The sequence below is a fragment of the Scyliorhinus torazame genome, unplaced genomic scaffold (assembly GCF_047496885.1).
Source record: "Scyliorhinus torazame isolate Kashiwa2021f unplaced genomic scaffold, sScyTor2.1 scaffold_328, whole genome shotgun sequence".
Taxonomy (NCBI): domain Eukaryota; kingdom Metazoa; phylum Chordata; class Chondrichthyes; order Carcharhiniformes; family Scyliorhinidae; genus Scyliorhinus; species Scyliorhinus torazame.
The window spans coordinates 86,104-110,199 of NW_027308055.1; the positions used below are offsets into that span (position 1 = coordinate 86,104).

A 24,096-nucleotide genomic window follows, 5' to 3' on the forward strand; every position below is an offset into this window, starting at 1 on the left:
ATGGGCGACCATGTGCCATGTGCTGGGCAGTCTTTGTGACGTCACAATGACGCCGTGCCTGAATCATCCAATAACAATTAGTCTGCTGCGCCCTGATGTCTCCGGGTTCCAGGCCGGGCGCGCGGACACGGGAACCCCGTCCCCACCGATTGTGTCCCCTCTTCCTGCACATTCTCGAGACAAGGTTTCGAGGCAATCGGCTGATACTCCGGCCAGAGTGAGATCTCTCACCCCCCCCCCCCCCGGGACTGCGCATGTCCAAAGGAGGGGGGGAGGGGGGTTAGGGAGGGAGAGAGAGAGCGAGAGAGGGGAAGTTGCGCATGGGCAGTGGAAAACCCGTCCCTTGAACTTCCTGCTGAGATGTTGACCAATGGGAATATGCTGACAACCGGAAGGACTTTGGTGCTCCAGCCAATCGAAGCACGAGCTTTGTGTTAATGAAGATTGAGCTTCACGCAGGCTGAAACCTCCTCCTGTCTCCAACATCTGTGAGTAAAACACTTTCTTTTCTCCCCCTTTCCATTTCTTTTCTCATTCTGACCTTCAATTGGTCACTTGCAGCAACTGAAGGGAAAGGAAATGAATCCAGGGAAGGTGCAGATTCTGGAAAGCTTGGCCCAGGTCTCTCTCTCTCGCTTAAAGACATTGACATCCTTTCCTCCCTCAGCTTGACACATTTATTTGTCTGGCTAAAGGATGGTCTCTTTCCTAATGTTCACAATTAAAGGGCAGGTTTCCCCAGGAGATGGCTGACATTTAAGGAGATGGTAAATTAATATAGGACAGAAATATGTCTACTGTTCTTATATGGTACAGATTGGATATATTATTTATGGTTCTGTAATATAGGAACTTCGGAATTCAGAGCAGAAGTAGGCATTTCGGCCCCTCAAGCCTGCTCCGCCATTCAACCAGATCATGGCTGATTTCTTCCTGCTCGCAAATCCACCTCCCTACCTGTTCCCATATCCCTTAAACCTGTTTTTAAAATCAGAAATATGTCTATCTCCTTTAAACCATTTAATGACTCAAACTCTACCTCACTATGCAGGGCCGAGTTCCACAAATTCACCACCCTCTGTGAGAAACAAGTCACAAAGAAGGAAGAAAAGTACAGGACAGGAACAGGCCATTCGGCCCTCCAAGCCAAGCCTGCACCGACCATGCTGCCCGTCTAACCTAAAACCTTTTACACTTCCGTATCCCACTATTCCTATCCTATTCACGTATTTGTGAAGATGCCCCTTAAACGTTACTATCATACCTGCTTCCACCAGCACCTCCTCCAGCAGAGTGTTCCAGGCACCCACTACCCTCTATGTAAAAAAAAAAAAAAAGCTTCCCTCGCACATCTCCCGGAAACTTTGCCTCTCGTGCCTTCAACCTAAGTCCCCAAGTAATTGACTCTTCCACCCTGGGAAAAAGCTTCTGTCCATGCCCCTCATAAGCTTGTAGACTTCTATTAGGTTGCCCCTCAACCTTCATCATTCCAGTGAGAACAAACCGCGTTTATCCAACCTCTCCTCATAGCTAATGCCCTCCATACTAGGTTACATCCTGGTAAACCTCTTTTGTACCCTCTCCAAAGCCTCCACATCCTCTAGTCATGTGGCAACCAGAATTGAACACTATATTCCAGGTGCGGCAACTAAGGTTCAGAAAGCTGCAACATGACTTGCCAATTTTTATACTCCATGCCCCGGCCGATGACTACCTTATCCATCTGCGTTGCCACTTTCAGTAATCTGTGGACCTGTACACCCAAATCCTGCTGCCTGTCAATACTCTTTAAGGGTTCTCCCATTTACTGTACATTTCCCACCTGTATTAGACCTTCCAAAATGCATTACCTGACATTTGTCTGGATTAAACTCAATCTGCCATCTCTCCACCCAAGTCTCCAACCGATCTATATCCTGCTGTAATCTCTGACAGTCCTCATCACTATCTGCAATTCCACCAAACTTTGTGTCTTCCACAAACTTACTAATCAGACCAGTTACATTTTTCTCCAAATCATTTACAAACATCAAAGGCTCTGCAGAACACCACTAGTCACAGCCCTCCATTCAGAAAAGCACCCTTCCACCACTACCCTTCTATGACCGAGCCATTTCTGTACCCAGCTTATCTCTGAGGAGACTTCACCTTCTGTACCACTCTGACATGAGGGATCTTTTCAAAGGTCTTACTGAAGTCCATGTGGAAAACATCCACTGCCCTACCTTCAGCAATCATCTTTGTCACTTCCTCGAAAAACTCAATCAAGTTAGTGAGACACGACCTGCCATTCACAAAACCATGCTGCCTCTCGCTAATACCTCCACTTACTTCCAAATGAGAGTAAATTCTGTATTGAAAAATCCTCTCCAATAATTTCCCTACCACTGGCGTAATTTCCTGGATTAATCTTGCTACCCTTCTTAAACAAAGGAACAACATTAGCTATTCTCCGCCCCTCTGGGACCTCACCTGTAGGTAGTGAGGATACAAAAATTACAAAGATTGCACCTCAGTTCTAAATCTACCGCCTCTCAAACTATACCTGTGACCTCTCATTCTAGATTTCCCCACAAGGGGGAACATTTGATCTATGTTTACTTTATCAATCCCTTTTAGTATTTTATATACCTCGATCAGATCCCCTCTCATCCTTCTAAACTCTAATGAGTATAAGCCCAAAATGTTTATTCTCTCCTCGTACGTCAACCCTTTCATCCCCGGAATCAATCATGTGAACCTCCTCTGAATTGCCTCCAATGCCACCACATCCTTCCTCAAATAAGGAAACAAATACAGGACACAATACTCCAGATGTGGTCCCACAAACACCCTGTACAATTGCAACAACACTTCTCTACTTTTCTACTCCAGTCCTTTTGCAATAAACGCCAACATTCCATTTGCCTTTTTAATTCCAGGCTGTACCTGCATACTGACTTTCTGCGATTCATGAACAAAGACACCCAGATTCCTCTGCCCAAATGCATTTTGAATCTGCTTTCCATTCAGATAAAATTTGCCTTTCTTTTTTTTGGCCAAAATGGATAACCTCACACTTATCCACATTAAACTCCATCGCCAATGTTTGGCCCAATCTCCGAGCCTACCTATATCCGTCTGTAAAATCTATACCCCCTCTTCACTGCACCCCGATTCTACACCGGCGGCAGCACTTAGTCTCCCGAATGGAGAATGCAGCCCAGTATCTGTTTATTTACTCCATCAAAACACCTCAAGGTGAATTCTCCACCGGTGGGATTTTCTATTGTGTCGGCCGCACATCCCCGCCTGCAGTATTCCCGGCAGCATGGGATAGATATAATGGGAAATCCCATTGGCCAGCACCGGGAATGGAGAGCCCTACTGTCGAGAAACATGCGACTGGGGAGGTGGAGAATTCACTCCTTCAGATGGCCGGAATTCTCCGGGATGGCTTCAATGGGAAATCCCATCGACAAACAGCGGGAAGAAAGAATCCCGCCGCCCTTGAATGGCGCGCTGCTGAGAAACACGTGACTGGGGCACCGGAGCATCCAGCCCATTGAACACTTCGATTAACTCCCCCCAATCATTCCTGCTCCAAGAAGAATAAACCAACCTTCTTGCGTTTGTCCACGAAACAGAAGTTCCTCCTTCCTTTTCTATATTTTGCATCATGTTCTGCCATCACATTGAGGAAATGAAACCTCACTTGTGATAAAATCCAGAGGGCCGGATCCTGAGGAGGTTCATACTGAGCAAGAAGAGACCTGGCTCAGGTCACTGCATTCAACAAATGGCTGAGGAGGAACAAGTTCTCAATAGTTAATGAGCAGCTAAAGGTGGATAGACGGGTGGGGCAATTACTTCTGTTTACATTAGGGCTATAAACCTATAAAGATAGCGCATTGTGAGAGACAAACAGTGATCTACACTGTTGGGCCTTAACCCAGCTGCAGTTGGGGCAGGCAACTAAAAACAGCTGCTCCCTTCTCTGCTGCCCACACAGATAATTTACAATAATCACTGACTTCACACCCCATGCTCATCCCTGCATCTGAGAGAGGTGATTGGATTTTAGACCTTGAGCCTTGACAGCAAACCAAATCTCTCACTGATTTGCAATGTTTATTGCCTGCAATTAACAATCCATATAAAATACATTTATTATTAATTCCAGTTGTGTAATATTGTGCTGTAGCTACGTTATATATTTCCAGTCATCTCTTCCCTCAGAGGGTTGTTAGTCTCTGGATTTCTCTTCCACAGGGACCAGTGGAGTTTGGGGGTCACTGAATATATTCACCGCTGAGATGGACAGATTTCTGATTGACGAGGGAGTCGAGGGTTATGGGGAACTGGCAGGAAAATGGAGAGAAAGCTGAGGTGAGGAGGGATTTCATCACCCAAGAATGTGGGGAATTCTCTCCCTCAGAGGATTGTGGAGTCATCAAGTATTTTCAGGTCAATGGGTTTCTAGATGATGAAGATATCAAGGAATATGGAGGATAGTGTGGGGAAATGGTGCTGAGGTAGATCGGCCAATTATCTCTAATGGATGAGCAGGCTCAATGGGCCGAATGGCCGACTGCAGAATCTATTGTGTCCTGCACAGGAAGCAGTGAGCATGGATCTGTCAATCAGCCTGAATCAGCACCTTCAGGAGAATTGGGAGGGTCAATATTAGGTACAGCAGAGTGAGAATGGAGGGAGAGAGAGTGTGTGGGATGGAGATTTACAGCTTTTGGGGAATGAGAGGAAAGAATGTTCCAGAGAAACTAGAATTGTCTGTTCTGAGTTTCTATTCTGTACTGACAGTGATGACATTTGTAAATTCCTTTTACAGGATATTAGAAGAGGAGGAATTATAGACAGAAATCTCAAACCAAACTTTGCATCAAAATCTGATAGTCACTCAATTCCATGGGTCTGGAATATTACCAGCCTTTGATACTTGGAGGAGAAATGTTTCTCTGGTCTGTCTGCTTCAGAGGTTTTAAACATCGGTGTGACTGGAAAAGCACCGAGACACACACACCCGAGTGAGAGTGTTCCAGAGCACTGACTGTGAAAAGAGCTTTAGCCAGTTACACAGCCTGAATAAATACCATCACACCATTCACATCAGGGACAGACCGTACACGTGTTCTGTGTGTGGGCGAGGCTTCAATTGATTATCCAACCTGGAGAGACATAGGAGACCCAAAACATGGAGAAACTGTGGAAATGTGAGGACTGTGGGAAAGGATTCAGATACCCATCAGAGCTGGAGATTCATCGACGCAGTCACACTGGGGAGAGGCCGTTCACCTGCTCTCAATGCGGGAAGGGATTCACTGAGTTATCCAACCTACGGAAACACCAGCGAGTTCATACTGGGGAGAAGCCATTTACCTGCTCTCGGTGTGAGAAGGGATTCACTCAGTTATCCAACCTGCAGACACACCAGCGAGTTCACACTGGGGAGAAGCCATTTACCTGCTCTCAGTGTGGGAATGGATTCAGTAATTTATCCCACTTGCAGATACACTGGCGAGTTCACACTGGGGAGAGGCCATTCACCTGCTCTCAGTGTGGGAAGGAATTCAGTGAATCATCCACCCTGAGGGTACACCAACGTGTCCACACAGGAGAGAAGCCATTTACCTGCTCTTTGTGTGGGAAGGCATTCAGTAAATCATCCAACCTGCGGATACACCAGAGAGTTCACACCGGGGACAGACCATTCACCTGCTCTCACTGTGCGAAGGCATTCGGTGATCCATCCGCCCTGCGGAGACACCAACAAGTTCACAAGTGATTAAAGGGGTTTGATTCTGCTGTTATTGTTCCTGTTCTCAATTACATCAAGGGCTGGTGGCACAGTGGTTCGATCCCGGCCCCTGGTTACTGTCCGTGTGGTGTTTGCTCATTTTCCCCATGTCTGCGTGGCTCTCACCTCCACAAACCAAAGATGTGCAGTGTAGGTGAATTGGCTATGCTAAATTGCCCCTCAATTTGGAAAAAAAAAGAATTGGGTACTTTAAATTAAAAACAATTACATCCAGGGCTGCATTTTGTTCTTTCTGACATTTGGTCAATGGGGATTTAGAGTGTTTCATTTTGCTCGACTGTCTGGTGTCACGACTTTACCTCCAGTTGGCTGATGCTCTTTGAGCCTTGATGCAAATACCTGGTTTAAAATGTCACAAGGATCACAGGGTGAAAGGGTGTTTGGAAGTTTTTTTTAACATACATTTAGAGTACCCACAGACAGTGACCCGGGGCAGGGATAGGGTGTTTGGAAGTGAGAAGATATTTAGTTTGCATTTCTGGGGGCGGCATGGTGACACAGTGGTTAGCACTTCTGCCTCACGGCCCGAGGACCCGGGTTCGATCCCGGCCCCAGGTCACTGACTGTATGGAGTTTGCACATTCTCCCCGTGTCTTCGTGGGTTTCACCCCTACAACCCAAAGATGTATAGGTTAGGTGGATTGGCCACACTAAATAGCCCCTGAATGAGAAAAAAATAGTTGGGTATTCTAAATTTATTTTAAAAGAAAAAAAATTAGATTACTGTATTAATTAGGCACCAGTCAGTACAGTAATAAGTAGTTTGTTTGACAGAAGGTTGTTCTGACAGTTTAGCATTCACTCAGTGCTGGGACGAGAAATGTTGTATGTCCTCAGTCGAATTACAACTAATGAATCAATCATGAATCAGTAGTTATAGTAAAGAATTGACTTTTATTAGTTGTAAAAATGTAAAAGCTAAATTGCTGTGTAATGAGGATAAATGTTCTGGCAAGATAGACCTTCAAACTCTGATTCGCCTCAACATTTGAAACTGTATGATTAATGGGATTGTGTAGAATCAGATAAAGGGATAGTCTGAAACAGTTCTATTGTATTCCTGTCTGAGATAATGAGAGAAGGTGGTGTCAGTAATTAGGAACCAATTAAATTTATCCAGTGACCAAATTGACCAATGGTCATGTTACAACAGGCCCAACTCTGACGTGAGGTAATGGTCACTTTGGGGATTCTGAAGGTCTTCCTTGCTGGCCAAGTACTGAAGATTCCTGAGGCCGAGTTCCAAGGAAATTACTGTCAAAGAAGGAGCCAGACTCCCGAGGCTGAATTCCACAAGAATTCCTGTCAAAGAAGGAGCCAGAGAGGGTTACGCTTCTACAGACTGATCACCCACATGATGTTGTAAAAGTCAATGTCTTAAAGTTGTTCAGTAAACCTTTTTCATTTAATAAACTTATTTTTAAATGTTCTATCCAGAGAATTCTGCCTTTGCCTTAATTAATTAAAGTCTTGTCTGAACCAAAGTGAATTTATTAAATGGTATGTTGGAGATGACTGAAATCAATTAAGTTCCAGATAACAAGATCAGATAACATAAATCTTCAATTTAAAAACTTGCATTTCTACGGCGTCTTTCATAACCACAGGACGTCCCAAAGTGCTTTACAGCCAATTAAGTAATTTTGAAGTGTAACCACTGTTTTAATGTCAGAAACTCGGCAGCCAATTTACACACAGCAAAATCCCACACACAGCAATGTGATAATGAGCAGATGATCTGTTTTTAGTGATGTTTATTGAGGGATAAATATTGACCAGGACACCGGGGATAACTCCCCTGCTCTTCTTCAAAATAGTGGCTGTGGATATTTTTACATCCATCTGAGAGGGGTAGACAGGGCCTCAGTTTGACATCTTATTTGAAAGAAGGCTGTTCTGACAGTGCAGTACTCCCTCAGTGCTGGAACAAGGAATGTTGGATGTGATTTTTGTCCTCGGGTCCCTGGACTGGGATTTGATCCCACAACCTTCTGACTCAAGAGGTGAGAGAGCTGCCCACTGAGCCATGGCTGACACTATAGACAATGCAAAGTTAGAAAGGGAAAGTTATCCTTTAAAACTCCCACGGTCACATAGGTCAGCCGACATGGCTCGCAAAGATTGGCCGATGTGGGTCGCAAAGTTCGGCCGTTGTGGGTCGTGAAGGTCGACCGGTTGGTAAAAATGGGTACTAGGTAAAAATGTTTGAAAAACACTGCCTTAGAGTGGCTCACTTTCTGTTAAAGAGTCTGTCAACCCCTCTTAGCCGCTATCCTTAATGTGCATCAGTCTAATCAAGAAAAGTCAACAACAATCAAATATTTTTCCTGATAAAAGTTTATTAATGAAACTGAACATGGTTATAAAAGGCAGAAAATGAGTTGAGGCTCAAAGACAGCCAGAGTAAAAGGATATTTACAATGTTCTGGATCCAAATGGTTTCTCTTTGGCTCCTCTGTTAGCTGTTCCTGTGACTCCCCACTTTGGTGTGTAGGGCAAATTCAGCCTGTTTGGGGATCGATGAGCATGGAAGCTCTACGTGTTTAGGTTTGGTGATGTCAGTACATTGTAGTCACTAAAAAGAGTGGTGATTCCATGGAGAATAGTTGGAGTCAGCCACTTTAACATAATTGGCTGTTAGACTTCACCTCATTAACACATTTGTGTAATTAATAATCTGTACTGTACATAAGCTCGGTGATGAAATATCTTCAATAGCATCTACCTTTAAGTGTCAGATACTCTAACGTAGCTTTAGACTTGTATAACAGCTTTCAGGGCCACTGGATTTCTCGATGCACTTTCCAGCCAATGATGTACTTTCTGAAATAAAGACCATAAGACCATAAGACATAGGAGTGGAAGTAAGGCTATTCGGCCCATCGAGTCCACTCCACCATTCAATCATGGCTGATTTCAACTCCATTTACCCGCTCTCTCTCCATAGCCCTTAATTCCTCGAGAAATCAAGAATTTATCAACTTCTGTCTTAAAGACACTCAACGTCCCGGCCTCCACCGCCCTCTGTGGCAATGAATTCCACAGACCCACCACTCTCTGGCTGAAGAAATGTCTCCTCATCTCTGTTCTAAAGTGACTCCCTTTTATTCTAAGGCTGTGTCCCCGGGTCCTAGTCTCCCCTGCTAATGGAAACAACTTCCCTACATCCACCCTATCTAAGCCATTCATTATCTTGTAAGTTTCTATTAGATCTCCCCTCAACCTCCTAAACTCCAATGAATATAATCCCAGTATCCTCAGACGTTCATCATATGTTAGGCCTACCATTCCTGGGATCATCTGTGTGAATCTCCGCTGGACCCGCTCCAGTGCCAGTATGTCCTTCCTGAGGTGTGGGGCCCAAAATTGCTCACCGTATTCTAAATGGGGCCTAACTAATGCTTTATAAAGCTTCAGAAGTACATCCCTGCTTTTATATTCCAAGCCTCTTGAGATGAATGACAACATTGCATTTGCTTTCTTAATTACGGACTCAACCTGCAAGTTTACTTTTAGAGATTCCTGGACTAGGTCTCCCAAGTCCCTTTGCACTTCAGCATTATGAATTTTGTCACCGTTTAGAAAATAGTCCATGCCTCTATTCTTTTTTCCAAAGTGCAAGACCTCGCACTTGCCCACGTTGAATTTCATCAGCCATTTCTTGGACCACTCTCCTAAACTGTCTAAATCTTTCTGCAGCCTCCCCACCTCCTCCATACTACCTGCCCCTCCACCTATCTTTGTGTCATCGGCAAACTTAGCCAGAATGCCCCCAGTCCCGTCATTTAGATCGTTAATATATAAAGAGAACAGCTGTGGCCCCAACACTGAACCCTGCGGGACACCACTCGTCACCGGTTGCCATTCCGAAAAAGAACCTTTTATCCCAACTCTTTGCCTTCTGCCTGACAGACAATCGTCAATCCATGTTAGTACCTTGCCTCGAATACCATGGGCCCTTATTTTACTCAGCAGTCTCCCGTGAGGCACCTTATCAAAGGCCTTTTGGAAGTCAAGATAGATAACATCCATTGGCTCTCCTTGGTCTAACCTATTTGTTATCTCTTCAAAGAACTCTAACAGGTTTGTCAGGCATGACCTCCCCTTACTAAATCCATACTGACTTGTCCTAATCCGACCCTGCACTTCCAAGAATTTAGAAATCTCATCCTTAACAATGGATTCTAGAATCTTGCCAACAACCGAGGTTAGGCTAATTGGCCTATAATTTTCCATCTTTTTCCTTGTTCCCTTCTTGAACAGGGGGGTTACAACAGCGATTTTCCAATCCTCTGGGACTTTCCCTGACTCCAGTGACTTTTGAAAGATCATAACTAACGCCTCCACTATTTCTTCAGCTATCTCCTTTAGAACTCTAGGATGTAGCCCATCTGGGCCCGGGGATTTATCAATTTTTAGACCTCTTAGTTTCTCGAGCACTTTCTCCTTTGTGATGGCTACCATATTCAACTCTGCCCCCTGACTCTCCATAATTGTTGGGATATTACTCATGTCTTCTACTGTGAAGACTGACGCAAAGTACTTATTCAGTTCCTCAGCTATTTCCTTGTCTCCCATCACAAAATTACCAGCGTCATTTTGGAGCGGCCCAATGTCAACTTTTGCCTCCCGTTTGTTTTTAATGTATTTAAAGAAACTTTTACTATCATTCCTAATGTTACTGGCTAGCCTACCTTCATATTTGATCCTCTCTTTCCTTATTTCTCTCTTTGTTATCCTCTGTTTGTTTTTGTAGCCTTCCCAATCTTCTGACTTCCCACTACTCTTTGCCACATTATAGACTTTCTCTTTTGCTTTGATGCATTCCCTAACTTCCTTTGTCAGCCATGGCTGCCTAATCCCCCCTCTGATAACCTTTCTTTTCTTTGGGATGAACCTCTGTACTGTGTCCTCAATTACTCCCAGAAACTCCTGCCATTGCTGTTCTACTGTCTTTCCCACGAGGCTCTGCTCCCAGTTGATTTTCGTCAGTTCCTCCCTCATGCCCCTGTAGTTTAATTGTAACACCGTTACATCTGATTCTACCTTATTTCTTTCAAATTGGAGATTGAATTCGACCATATTATGATCACTGCCTCCTAAGTGCTCCCTTACTTTAAGATCTTTAATCAAGTCTGGCTCATTACATAACACTAAGTCCAGAATGGCCTGTTCCCTCGTGGGCTCCATCACAAGCTGTTCCAAAAAGCCCTCCTGTAAACATTCAATGAATTCCCTTTCCTTGGGTCCACTGGCAGCATTATTTACCCAGTCCACCTGCATATTGAAGTCCCCCATGATCACTGTGACCTTGCCTTTCTGACATGCACTTTCTATTTCGTGGTGCATTAAAGTCACTGTTGTGTAGGAAACGTGGCAGCAAATTTAGGCAAAACAAGATAGGAACATGGGAACAGGAGTATGCCCTTCAGCTCTTTGAACCTGCTGCCCAATTCTATAAGATCATTGCTAATCTGGCTGTGATCTCAACTCCACTTTCCTGTCTCACCCCCATAACCCTTGTCTCCTCTGTCCAACTTTGCCCTGAATATATTCAATGACCCAGCCCCCACTGTTCTCTGGGGAAGAGAATTCCACAGACTAAACACCCTCTATGAGAAAAACATTCTCCTCAATCTCCGTCTGAATGGTGGTCCTCATATTGATAAACTGTGTCCCCTGGTTCTAGTCTCTCTCATATTTGGAAACATCTGCCTAATTTCCACCCTATTAAATCACCTCAGTCAGGATTGTAAATGTTTCTATAATATTACCACTCCTTCCTCTGAACTTCAGTGACTAAGGACCTAACATGGTCCACCTTTCTGCATAAGAGAAGCCCTTCATCCTGAGAATGAGTCGAGTGAACCTTCTCTGAACTGCTGTTAACACAATTATATTTTTGTGTTTCAAAAAAAGTGAAGAACTAGTGCACAATATTCCAGATGTGGTCTCACCAAGGACCTGCACAGCTGTAACTTTCATTCCCCTTGTGGGAACACTAATATTCCAGTTGTTTTCCTAATCACTTAATGTACCTTCATGTTAACATTTTGTGATTCCTGTACCAGGACACCCAGATCCCTCTGTAACACTGAGTATTGAAATCGCTCTCCATTTAAATAGAATTGTGTTTCTCTATTCTTCTTGCCAAAGTGAACACAGTCAAGCTTCCCCACATTATATTCCATCCTGCAAATTGTTGCCCACTCACTTAACCTGTTTGTATCTGTTTGTAGACTCCCTACAACCTATTCACAGTTAACAAAATCCCACAAACAGCAATAGGATAATAACGATCTGTTTTAGTGATGTTGATTGAGGGATATGTATTGACCAGGACACCGAGATTAATTCCCCTGCTCTTCTTCAAAAAGAATGATGTGGGATATTTTATATTCACCAAAGGAGGAAAATGGAACCACAGTTTCACACATTATTTGAAAGATGGCACCTCCAAAAGAGCAGCACTCCCTCAGCACTGCACTTGAGGGCAGCCGTGGAGTTTGTTCTCCAGTCCTGATTGAGAAATTAACCCAGCACCTTTGGAACTCAGAGGCAGGAGTGTTATCCACTGAGCCTGACTGACAGTGAAGGTGAAGAAGACTGGGAGGAAACATGTGGAGCATCAAAACCATCACAGACCAGGTGGACCTTATGGCATGTTTATTTGATGTCCATTCTATGTCATTTCAATCAGTGGAACATTTCAGACTTGGAATTGTTGATTTCACACCAATGGATTTGTTTGGGTGCAATGCTGAAAGTGAACTGTTTTATTGTAAAATAATTGCAGCTGAGAGTCCCTCAATGAATGTGGAGAGATCACAGGCAGCAGTTCTTAAAAAGGCACTGATCACCCAGCAAGCAGCAGACCCAACTGAACTACACGAAGGACATGACATAGGATGTGCAATTCAAATTTGGTTCATTTGACCTAAATCCAGAATTTTAAATTCCATCTCAGTTCCAGGGGTCTCTAACATCAGCAAAAATAGGCCCCAATCTTCAGCACCAATAAGGTTTGGTACAGCAACAACAGCAAAATCAATCTTCGTCTCAAACAATAAATCTGTGTCCCCAATCTCTACCTCCTCCCTACCTGTTGCAACACTACTTCATCCCACTATCCTCCTCCTACTTTTCCCCCAATTCTCCTTCCCTGAAGGTGCTGGCTCTCGGGTTCAGTTCACATTCACCTATTCCCTCCCCAATATGTCACCCAGGTGTCTCAATCTTTACACCCTGAAGTTAACAAACTATTCTGCAAAGGGAGACGTCACAGTCAAATCTAGTGACTTTGTGTCAGGGTTGGGTCACTGCTCCCTCCCGGACCCCCACTTTTCATCCCAGTCCCAGGAGTTTGGAGACTGGGCTCCAGATGAGTAATGGCGGTCACGGCTCCCACAATTCCTCGCACTCGAGAAATGGTTCTATCCGCCGTGCGGGCGGCCCGGGACTGCGCATGTGCGGAGAAGAGTCAACAACCTGACCTTCCTGCTGAGGTGTTGACCAATGGGAACAATTGGTGGATCGGAAGGACTCTGGTCCTCCAGCCAATCAGTGCGCGGGATTTGTATGAATGAAAATTGCGTTTCACAGACGGAAACTGTCTCCTGTCTCCAAACATCTGTGAGTAAAACACTTTCTTTTCTCCCCCGTTCCATTTATTTTCTCATTCTCACCTTCAATTGGTGACTTGCAGCAACTGAAGGGAAAGGAAGTGAATCCAGGGAGGGTGCAGACTCTGCAAAGCTTGGCCCAGGTCTCTCTCCCTTAAAGACATTACGAAGTCTTACAACACCAGGTTAAAGTCCGACAGGTTTGTTTCGATGTCACTAGCTTTCGGAGCACTGCTCCTTCCTCAGGTGAATGAAGAGGTCTGTTCCAGAAACATATATATATATAGACAAATTCAAAGATGCCAAACAATGCTGGAATGCGACCATTAGCAGGTGATTAAATCTTTACAGATCCAGAGATGGGGTAACCCCAGGTTAAAGAGGTGTGAATTGTACCAAGCCAGGACAGTTGGTAGGATTTCGCAGGCCAGATGGTGGGGGATGAATGTAATGCGACATGAATCCCAGGTCCCGGTTGAGGCCGCACTCATGTGTGCGGAACTTGGCTATAAGTTTCTGCTCGGCGATTCTGCGTTGTCGCGGGTCCTGAAGGCCGCCTTGGAGAATGCTTACCCGGAGATCAGAGGCTGAATGCCCTTGACTGCTGAAGTGTTTCCCGACTGGAAGGGAACATTCCTGCCTGGTGATTGTTGCGCGATGTCCGTTCATTCATTGTCGCAGCGTCTGCATGGTCTCGCCAATGTACCACGCTTCGGGACATCCTTTCCTGCAGCGTATGAGGTAGACAACGTTGGCCGAGTCGCACGAGTATGTACCTCGTACCTGGTGGGTGGTGTTCTCACGTGTAATAGTGGTATCCATGTCGATGATCTGGCACGTCTTGCAGAGATTGCCATGACAGGGTTGTGTGGTGTCGTGGTCACTGTTCTGAAGACTGGGTAGTTTGCTGCAAACAATGGTTCGTTTGAGGTTGCGCGGTTGTTTGAAGGTAAGTAGTGGGGGTGTGGGGGTGACCTTGGCAAGATGTTCATCGTCATCAATGACGTGTTGAAGGCTGTGAAGAAGGTGACGTAGTTTCTCCGCTCCGGGGAAGTACTGGACGACGAAGGGTATTCTGTCGGTTGTATCCCATGTTTGTCTTCTGAGGAGGTCGGTCCGGTTTTTCGCTGTGGCGCGTTGGAACTGTCGATCGATGAGTCGAGTGCCATATCCCGTTCGTACGAGGGCATCTTTCAACGTCTGTAGATGTCTGTTACGCTCCTCCTCGTCTGAGCAGATCCTGTGTATACGGAGCGCTTGTCCATAGGGGATGGCTTCTTTAATGTGTTTAGGGTGGAAACTGGAGAAGTGGAGCATCATGAGGTTATCCATAGGTTTGCGGTAAAGCGAAGTGCTGAGGTGACCGTCCTTGATGGAGACGAGTGTGTCCAAGAATGCAACTGATTTTGGAGAGTAGTCCATGGTGAGTCTGATGGTTGGATGGAACTTATTAATGTCATCGTGTAGTCGTTTCAGTGATTCTTCGCCGTGGGTCCAAAGGAAAAAAATGTCATCGATGTATCTGGTGTATAACATCGGTTGAAGGTCCTGTGCGGTGAGTAGGTCCTGTTCAAACTTGTGCATGAAGATGTTGGCGTATTGGGGTGCAAATTTGGTCCCCATGGCTGTTCCGTGCGTCTGGATGAAGAACTTGTGGTCGAAGGTGAAGACGTTGTGATCCAGAATGAAGCGGATGAGTTGCAGAATTGCGTCTGGAGATTGGCAGTTGTCGGTGTTGAGTACTGAGGCTGTTGCAGCAATGCCGTCGTCATGGGGGATGCTGGTGTAGAGTGCCGAGACGTCCATTGTGACGAGGAATGTTCCTGGTTCAACTGGTCCATGGGTGCTAAGCTTCTGTAGGAAGTCCGTCGTGTCGCGACAGAAGCTGGGTGTACCTTGTACGATGGGTTTCAAGATGCCCTCAATGTAGCCAGAGAGGTTCTCACACAGGGTCCCATTGCCTGAAACGATAGGGCGGCCTGGTGTGTTGGCCTTATGTATTTTCGGGAGGCAGTAGAGATCTCCAATGGGGCGTACGTGGGATGAGAGCACGTAGGGTGCTCTGAAGATCTGGATCCAAGGTCTTGATCAGTCTGTTAAGTTGGCGGATGTGTTCCTTGGTCGGATCTGCGGGTAACTGTCTGTAGTGTTCTTGGTAGTTCAGTTGTCGGTATACTTCTTTGCAGTAGTCGGTTCTGTTCAGTACGACAGTGGCCCCTCCTTTGTCTGCTGGTTTGATGACGATGCTGCGGTTGGCCTTGAGAGCGCGGATGGCGTTGCGTTGTGCTTGGGTGACGTTCGGGGCTGTCTTGTGAATGCGACTGATTTCTGGAACAGACCTCTTCATTCACCTGAGGAAGGAGCAGCGCTCCGAAAGCTAGTGACATCGAAACAAACCTGTTGGACTTTAACCTGGTGTTGTAAGACTTCGTACTGTGCTCACCCCAGTCCAACGCCGGCATCTCCACATCAAAGAAAAGTACAGCACAGGAACAGGCCCTTCGGCCCTCCAAGCCTGTGCCGACCATGCTGCCCGTCTAAACTACAATCTTCTACACTTCCGGAGTCCGTATCCCTCTATTCCCATCATATTCATGTATTTGTCAAGATGCCCCTTAAATGTCGCTATCGTCCCTGCTTCCACCGCCTCCTCCGGCAGCGAGTTCCAGGCACCCACTGACCTCTGTAAAAAAAACTTGCTTCGTACATCTCCTCTAAACCTATGCCCCCACGTAATCAGAAAGGCTACTCCACCCCCTCTGCCATATTCTCTGTGAACTTTATAACTGGTATATTTAGTTCCCAGTCCTGACCATCCTGCAGCCAATTCTCTGCAATAGTGACAACATCATAATCTTCAACTTGCATTTACGCCTGAAGCTCGTCTAGTTTATTCCTTACACTCCGTGCATTTGTCTATAGAACTCTTAATTGGGCTGTTCCCCCTGCCCGCTCCCTCAGCACTGCTTGTTTGTTATTTGCTTGTTTGTTACTTTTCACTTTTGCTTTAACCAGTATACTTCTGGATTTGTTTATTGTTACGTGTACCGAGTTACAGTGAAAATTATTTTTCTGCGAGCAGCTCAACAGATCATTAAGTACATGAGAAGAAAAGGGAATAAAAGAAAATACATAATAGGGCAACACAACATATACAATGTAACTACAAAAGCACTGGCATCGGATGAAGCATACAGGGTGTAGTGTTAATGAAATCTGTCCATAAGAGCGTCATTTAGGAGTCTGGTGACAGTGGGGAAGAAGCTGTTTTTGAGTCTGTTCGTGCGTGTTCTCAGACTTCTGTATCTCCTGCCCGATGGAAGAAGTTGGAAGAGTGAGTAAGCCGGGTGGGAGGGATCTTTGATTATACTGCCCGCTTTCCCCAGGCAGCGGGAGGTGTAGATGGAGTCAGTGGATGGGAGGCAGGTTCGTGTGATGGACTGGGCGGTGTTCACGACTCTCTGAAGTTTCTTGCGGTCCTGGGCCGAGCAGTTGCCATACCAGGCTGTGATGCAGCCTGATAGGATGCTTTCTATGGTGCATCTGTAAAAGTTGGTAAGAGTCAATGTGGACATGCCAAATTTCCTTAGTTTCCTGAGGAAGTATAGGCGCTGTTGTGCTTTCTTGTTGTTTTGTCATTAGCTGCAGTTTCTGACGTTAGGTTCCTGACTACCTCCCTATTTATCTTTTCCACGAGGACACTGGTCCCAGATCGGTTCAGGTGGAGACCGTCCCAATGGTACAGATCCCCCCTGTCCCAATACTGATGCCAGTGCCCCATGAAATGGAACCCCTCTTTCCTGCACCACTCCTTTAGCAACGTGTTTACTTCCCTAATTTTCTCATCCCGATGCCAATTTGCCCGTGGCTCGGGGAATAATCCAGAGATTATAACCCTTGAGAACCTGTTCTTTAATTTTGTTCCTAGTTTCTGATATTCCCGAACAGATCCTCTTTCCTAGTCTTGCTGATGTTGTTTGTCCCAATGTGGACCACAACAACTGGATCCTCCCCCTCCCTCTCCAAAATCCTTTCAAGCCGGTTAGAGATGCCCTCACCCTGGCACCGGGCAGGCAACATACCATGTGGGACTCTCGGTCCTGCTTCCAAAGGATGTTATCAGTTCCCCTAATAGAATCCCCAACAACTACCACTTCCTCCCCCCGCTTGAATGGCCTCCTGTACCAGGGTGCAGTGGTCAGCCAGCTCATCCTTCCTACAGTCACTGCTCCGATACCCTGCCCCTCCGAGTCCGCTCCCTGTAGACTCGGTTGTGAATCCCCGAATAACGTTTTTATACCCACAACTCTGATACTAAATCTCCGGGGTAAGGTTTTTATACTCACAGTTCCGGTACTCCGTCCTTCCGAGTCCGCTCCCTGGAGACTCTGACGAAATTCCCAAGATAAGGTTTTTTTACTGTTAGCTCACATACTCCGCGCCTCCGAGTCCGTTCCCTGGAGACCTTAGGCCGCGAATCCCGAGGTAAGGTTGTTATACTTATGCTCCAATACTCCATCCCTCCCTGGAGACTAAGTATGGGGAAGAGGTATTGGAGACGAGGTATTGGGGAATGAGAGAGGAAAGAATGTGATACAGAAACTAGAATTGTTTGTTCTGAATTTCTATCTGATACTGAGTTGACTTTGTAAACTCCTTTTACAGCTTATTACAAGAGGAGGAATTACAGACAGAAATCTCAAAACGTCACATCTCGATCTGAAAGAGCCACTTGATTCATTAGCATCTGAATATCATCGGCCTTTGAATCCAGAATAATTCATGTTTACCCGATCTGTCGGCATCAAAACATTTAAACCATCAGTGTGACTGGAAAAGCACCGAGACACACACACCCGAGTGAGAGTGTGCTAGAGCACTGATTGTGGAAAGAGCTTCAACCAGTTACACAGCCTGAAAAAACATCACATCATTGACAGCGGGTAGAGACCGTACACGTGTTCTGTGTGTGGACGAGGCTTCAACTGATTGTCCGACCTGGAGAAATACAAGGAGACCCAGAACATGGAGAAACCGTGGAAATGTGGAGTCTGTGGGAAGGGATTCAGAGTCCCATCTGCACTGGAAACTCATCGGCGCATTCACACTGGGGAGAGGCCATTTGCCTGCTCTCAGTGTGAGAAGGAATTCACTCATTTATCAAGCCTGAAGAAACACCAGCGAGTTCACACTGGGGAGAGGCCATTCACCTGCTCTCAATGTGGGAAGGGATTCACTGAGTTATCCAGCCTGAAGATACACCAGCGAGTTCACAGTGGGGAGAGGCCGTTCACCTGCTTTCAGTGTGAGAAAGGATTCACTACTTCACCGAGCCTGAAGAAACACCAGCGAGTTCACACTGGGGAGAGGCCGTTCACCTGCTCTCATTGTGAGAAGGGATTCACTACTTCATCGAGCCTGCTGATACACCAGCGAATTCACACAGTGGAAAAGCCGTTCACCTGCTATCAGTGTGAGAAGGGATTCACTCAGTTATCCAGCCTGCAGAGACACCAGCGAGTTCACACTGGGGAGAAGGCGTTAACCTGCTCTTAGTGAGAGAAGGGATTCAGATATCCATACACCCTGCAGGAACCCTAGAGAGTTCACACCTGGAAGAAGCCATTCACCTGCCCTAAGCAGGGGAGACATTCAATGATCCGTCCCAACTACGGAGACACTAGTGAGTTAATTCTGGGGAGAGACCATTCATCTGCTCTCAATGTGGGGAGGGGTTTTGTGATTCATCACACCTGTTGTGACTCCCAACAAGTTCACAATAAATTACAGATGTTGGCTCCGTTGTTATTGTTTCTGCTCTCACTGACATCCAGGACTGCATTTTGTTCATTCTGATATCTGGTGAATGGTGATGATTGGAGGGTTTCTTTCTGCTGGACTGGTCAGTCTAGCACCTCTGCCTCCAGTGGGCTGACCATTTTTGAGGTTAGTTGCGATTACCTGGTTCCAAGTTTGACGGGGAGCACAGAATGAAAAGGTGTTTGCACGTTGGAAGATATTTAGTTCCCAAAGCAGCCATGTTGCCATTAAGATGCTCGTATTCCAAGCATTGTCTGGCATCTTTGAATCTGTCTATATATATGTTTCTGGAACATACCTCTTCATTCACCTGAGGAAGGAGCAGCGCTCCGAAAGCTAGTGATATCGAAACAAACCTGTTGGACTTTAACCTGGTGTTGTAAGACTTCTTACTGTGCTCACCCCAATCCAACGCCGGCATCTCCACATCGTGGCCATTAAGATGGGCTGTGGTGGTTACATGGTTCTTTTGCCTAATTTATCTGGGTGTTTCTCGCAGAAGGAAACTGTCATGGTATGAGGGGCAAGTTGTCTGTGGTAGATTGGGAAATTACAATAAATATATCACTGAAAGTGGCAACGCAGGTGGATAAGGAGCTAAGAAGGCAGACGGCATGCTTGTCTTCATTGGTCGGGGCTTTGAGTATTAAAATTGACAAGTCATGCTGCAGCTGTACAGAACCTTAGGCCACATGTGGAATATTGCCGACAATTCTGGTCACCACATTACCAAAAGGATGTGGAGGCTTTGGAGAGAGTACAGAGGACGTTTACCAGGATGTTGCCTGGCCTGGAGGGTATTAGCTATGAGGCGAGGTTGGATAAACTCGGATTGTTTTCACTCGAGTGACAGAGGTTGAGGGACGACCTGATAAGAGTTTACAAAATTATGAGTGGCACGGACAGAGTGGATAGTCAGCAGCTTTTTCCTAGGTTGGAAAAGTTGAAAAAACCAGGCGATATAGGTTTAAGGTGCGAGGGGCAAAGTTTAGAGGAGATGTGCAAGGTACGATTTTTACACAGAGGATGGTGAGTGCCTGGAACTCGCTGCCGGAGGAGGTGGTGGAAGCAGGTACGATAATGACGTTTAAGAGGCACCTTGACGAATAAATGAATAGGATGGGAATAGACGGATACAGACCCTGGAAGCACAGAAGGTTTTAGTTTAGACCGACATCATGATCCGAGCAGGCTTGGTGGCCGAAGGGCCTGTTCCTGTGCTGTACTGTCCTTTGTTCTTTGTTGTTCTTTGTATGACGATAGACAATAGACAGGCAACCACTCGCATTTTACTTACATAAAATATAGATTCCTTTAAGGAACAAAAATCCACCAGCAAAAGTGAAGCTATCGTGGCTAACAAGAAAAGTTAAATATTCCATTAGATGAATGGAGGAGACAATATAGTAGTGAGCCTGAGGATTGGGAACTTGTTTTAGAATTCAGCAAAGGACCAAGAAACTGATAAAGAGAAAATAGAATATGAGAGCAAACTGGGGAGAACTGGAAAAGCTCCAATAGGAATGTGAAAAGGAAAAGATTCGCAAAGACCAATGTGGGTCCATTCCAGGCAGAGACAGGAGAGTTTATAATGGGGAATAAGGAAATGACAGAGAAACTAAACAATGTGTGTCTGTCTTCACAGAGGAAGATACAGAAATCATCCCCAAAACACGAGAGAACCAAGGGCGTAGTGAGCACGAGGAACTGAGATTAATATTTTATATTTTTTTAATGTTTTTATTCTCCGTTTTCACATTTTCCTTGAAAATTTACACCCCACCCACAGACAGTAAATGATAACAAATACAAAATCAATCCCCTGAACAATAACAACGATCCCATCCACCCACCACCCCAAACAACGGCCCACCTGTCAATATATGCATCCAATGAAACAAACCCTCCCACGGTGCAAACAAAAAACAAAGGAGAAAAAGAAAAAGGAGTCCGGGATCGCACATGGTCACCATTAGCCTATCGAGTCCATCCCCCCCCCCCCCCCCCCCCCCCCCCCCACACACACACACACTCAACGCCATCCAACCTCTGAAAGAGAACCGTACATGATACCCAAGAGTTGTAAACACACACCCCCCTCTCCAACTCCTCCCGTCCACTGCCTCTTGTAAAACTCCTCCCCCAACCTCGGTTCCTTCCCCTCCCAACTTTCCACCCCGGCGTGATCACTCGGACCTGTTCTGCCAGGCTTCGATGGCCGCAGCCCCTCCCCCCACCTCACTCCCGTTCACTGGCCGGCTTAAACCGGCCAGCGCGGAGGCCCCCGTCCGGGTCCCTTTCCCCCTTGCCCCACCCTAGGAAAGCCCAGAAATCCCCTTTTAGCACACAAACCCTGCATATCAACCTACACCCCAAAGAGCCGTCATTTCGAGTGAAAGTCCCATCACTTCCCTTGTCCAAATATATACAACATTGGCTCCTTTAACCCATACACCCGCACGCAGTGAAACAAAAAAGGAGAAAATACAGTCCTGAGGTTACATCGGCACATGGCCATTTCTCAGTTCTCCCACAGTGCTTCTGCCTTCGCAAACTCCTCCGCTGCTTCCGCCGTTCCAAAATAGAAGTCCTTGAGCTTGTAAGTCACCCTCAGCTTCGCTGGATATAGAATGCCACACTGCACCTAATGTACAGTGCCGTCTTCACCCGGTTGAAGGCAGCCCGTCTCCTCGCCAGCTCCACCGTAAAGTCCTGGTATACACGTATACCAGCCCACTGCACCACCCGCTTCTGCTTGGCCCAGCACAGGACCTTCTCCTTCACACTGGACCTACGGAAGCACAGAGTCACTACCCTTGGCGGCTCACTCGCCTTTGGTACAGGCCTCCACGACCGGTGAGCCCGATCCAGCTCATATCGGGAGGGATCCTCCCCCAATAGTTTTGCCAGCATCGCGGCAAAATACTCAGTCGGCCTCAGTCTTTCAACTCCTTCGGGCAGCCCCACAATCCTCAAATTCTGTCGCCTGGATCTGTTTTCCAGGTCTTCCATTTTTCCTCGCAGATCCTTGTTAATCTCCATCACTTTCCGCATCTCCTTCCCCTTCGAGGTAAGTTGATCACCGTGCTGCAATAATGTCTCCTCTACTTCCTTCAGCGCCTCCCCTTGCTCTCGCAACTCAGCCACTGCGCTCGCCACCACCGTCGTCACCGGGGTAACCTCCTCCACCAGCACACTCAAAACCTCTCTCATCTCCTTCCTCATTGTCTCAATGTATTTTGTAAACTGCCTTTCGAATTCCGCAGCCATCACCTTAGTTATTTCTTCAGCCGTAAACAATGCGGCCTCCCCTGGTGCTCCAGCCTCCATTTTCCTTGGTGACCCCGCGGTGACCTTTCCACTCCCCGACGGACCTTCAGCTGTTTTCTTTACAGCCGTTTTGTTGCTCACCCTCGACATTTTTCTTCACTGTGCCTTCACTGCCTCCTCTGTGCCTTTTCCCTGCTTTTGCCACCTCCGTGGACCCTGGGACCGGGCTTAAAGCCCCGAAAATGCCGTTCCCGAATGGGAGCCCTCCATTGTGTGGCAGCCTCCCGCCCGCCGTCACCGGAAGCTCCCAACTGAGATTAGCACTAGTGAAAAAGTAGTACTGGAGAAATTAATGTGGTTGAAAGTTAATAAATCCCCAAAAGCTGCTGCTCTACATCCCAGAGTGTTGAAAGAGGTGGCTGTAGAGACATTGGATACATTGGTGATCATCTTTCACAATTCTATAGATTCTGGGATGGTTCCTGCAGATTGGAAGGTGGTAAATGTAACCCCATTATTTAAGGAGGGAAGAGAGAAAACGGGGAACCACAGGCCCATTAGCCTGACATCAGTAGGAGGGAAAATGCTACAATCTATTATAAAGGATGTGATAACATATGGATTAGAGCAGGAATAGGCCACTCGGCCCCTCGAGCCTGCTCCACCATTCAGTAAGTTCCTGGCTGATCTGATGGAAACCTCAACTCTACCGAGGCCCCTTAGAAAATAAATCTTTGGAGATTAATATAATAATCTTTATTATTGTCACAAGTAGGCTTACATTAACACTGCAATGAAGTTACTGTGAAAATCCCCTTGTTGCCACACACCGACGCCCGTTCGGGTACACTGAAGGAGAATTCAGAATGTCCAAGTCACCTAACAGCACATCTTTCAGGACTTGTGGGAGGAAACCGGAGCACCCGGAGGAAACCCACGCAGACACGGGGAGAACGTGCAGACTCCTCGCAGACAATGACCCAACCGGGAATCAAACCTCGGTCCCTGGTGATGTGAAGCAATGGTGCTAACCATTGTGCCACTGTGCCACTTGCAGATGCTACACACTGCTGCCACTGGGTATCAATGGTGGAGCTGGTGAATGGGGTGCTGATCATGTGCCTACTTTGTCTTGTGTCAAACAAACTCTCCGATTTGAATAAGACTGTCTGATAATCAAGCACTTTAAAGAATTGAGTAAAACCTAATAAATTTAAATAATCCAGTCTATTTGAAAAAAAATCTGCTCTTCAAAGATATATTGTTACAAATTACAGGAGATCTTTGTAGTTGAATTGAATACCTTGACTCTTCACACGGATACCTGGCTGACAAGAGGCACTGATTGGACAATATCTGGAAACAATGAGCTGAAATGTTTCTGGGAGTGAAACTGTTTCACTTTAACCTGGAATCGACTATGTGAGAGTTAAAGGCAATACCAGGCTAAATTACATTGAATATACAACATACAGCCCAACCAATCCATGCCAGTGTTTAGACTTCATTTGAGCTTCCTCTCATGCGTTCCCATCTGACTCTATCAGTTTATCCGTCTGTTCATTTCTC

The 24,096-nt window shown here is 46.1% G+C and overlaps 1 pseudogene; it reads left to right on the forward strand.

The window, feature by feature from the left end:
* The first annotated feature begins 259 nt into the window (after nt 1-259).
* On the forward strand, nt 260-19,241 carry LOC140406163 (uncharacterized; annotated as a pseudogene).
* The last annotated feature ends 4,855 nt before the right edge of the window (nt 19,242-24,096 follow it).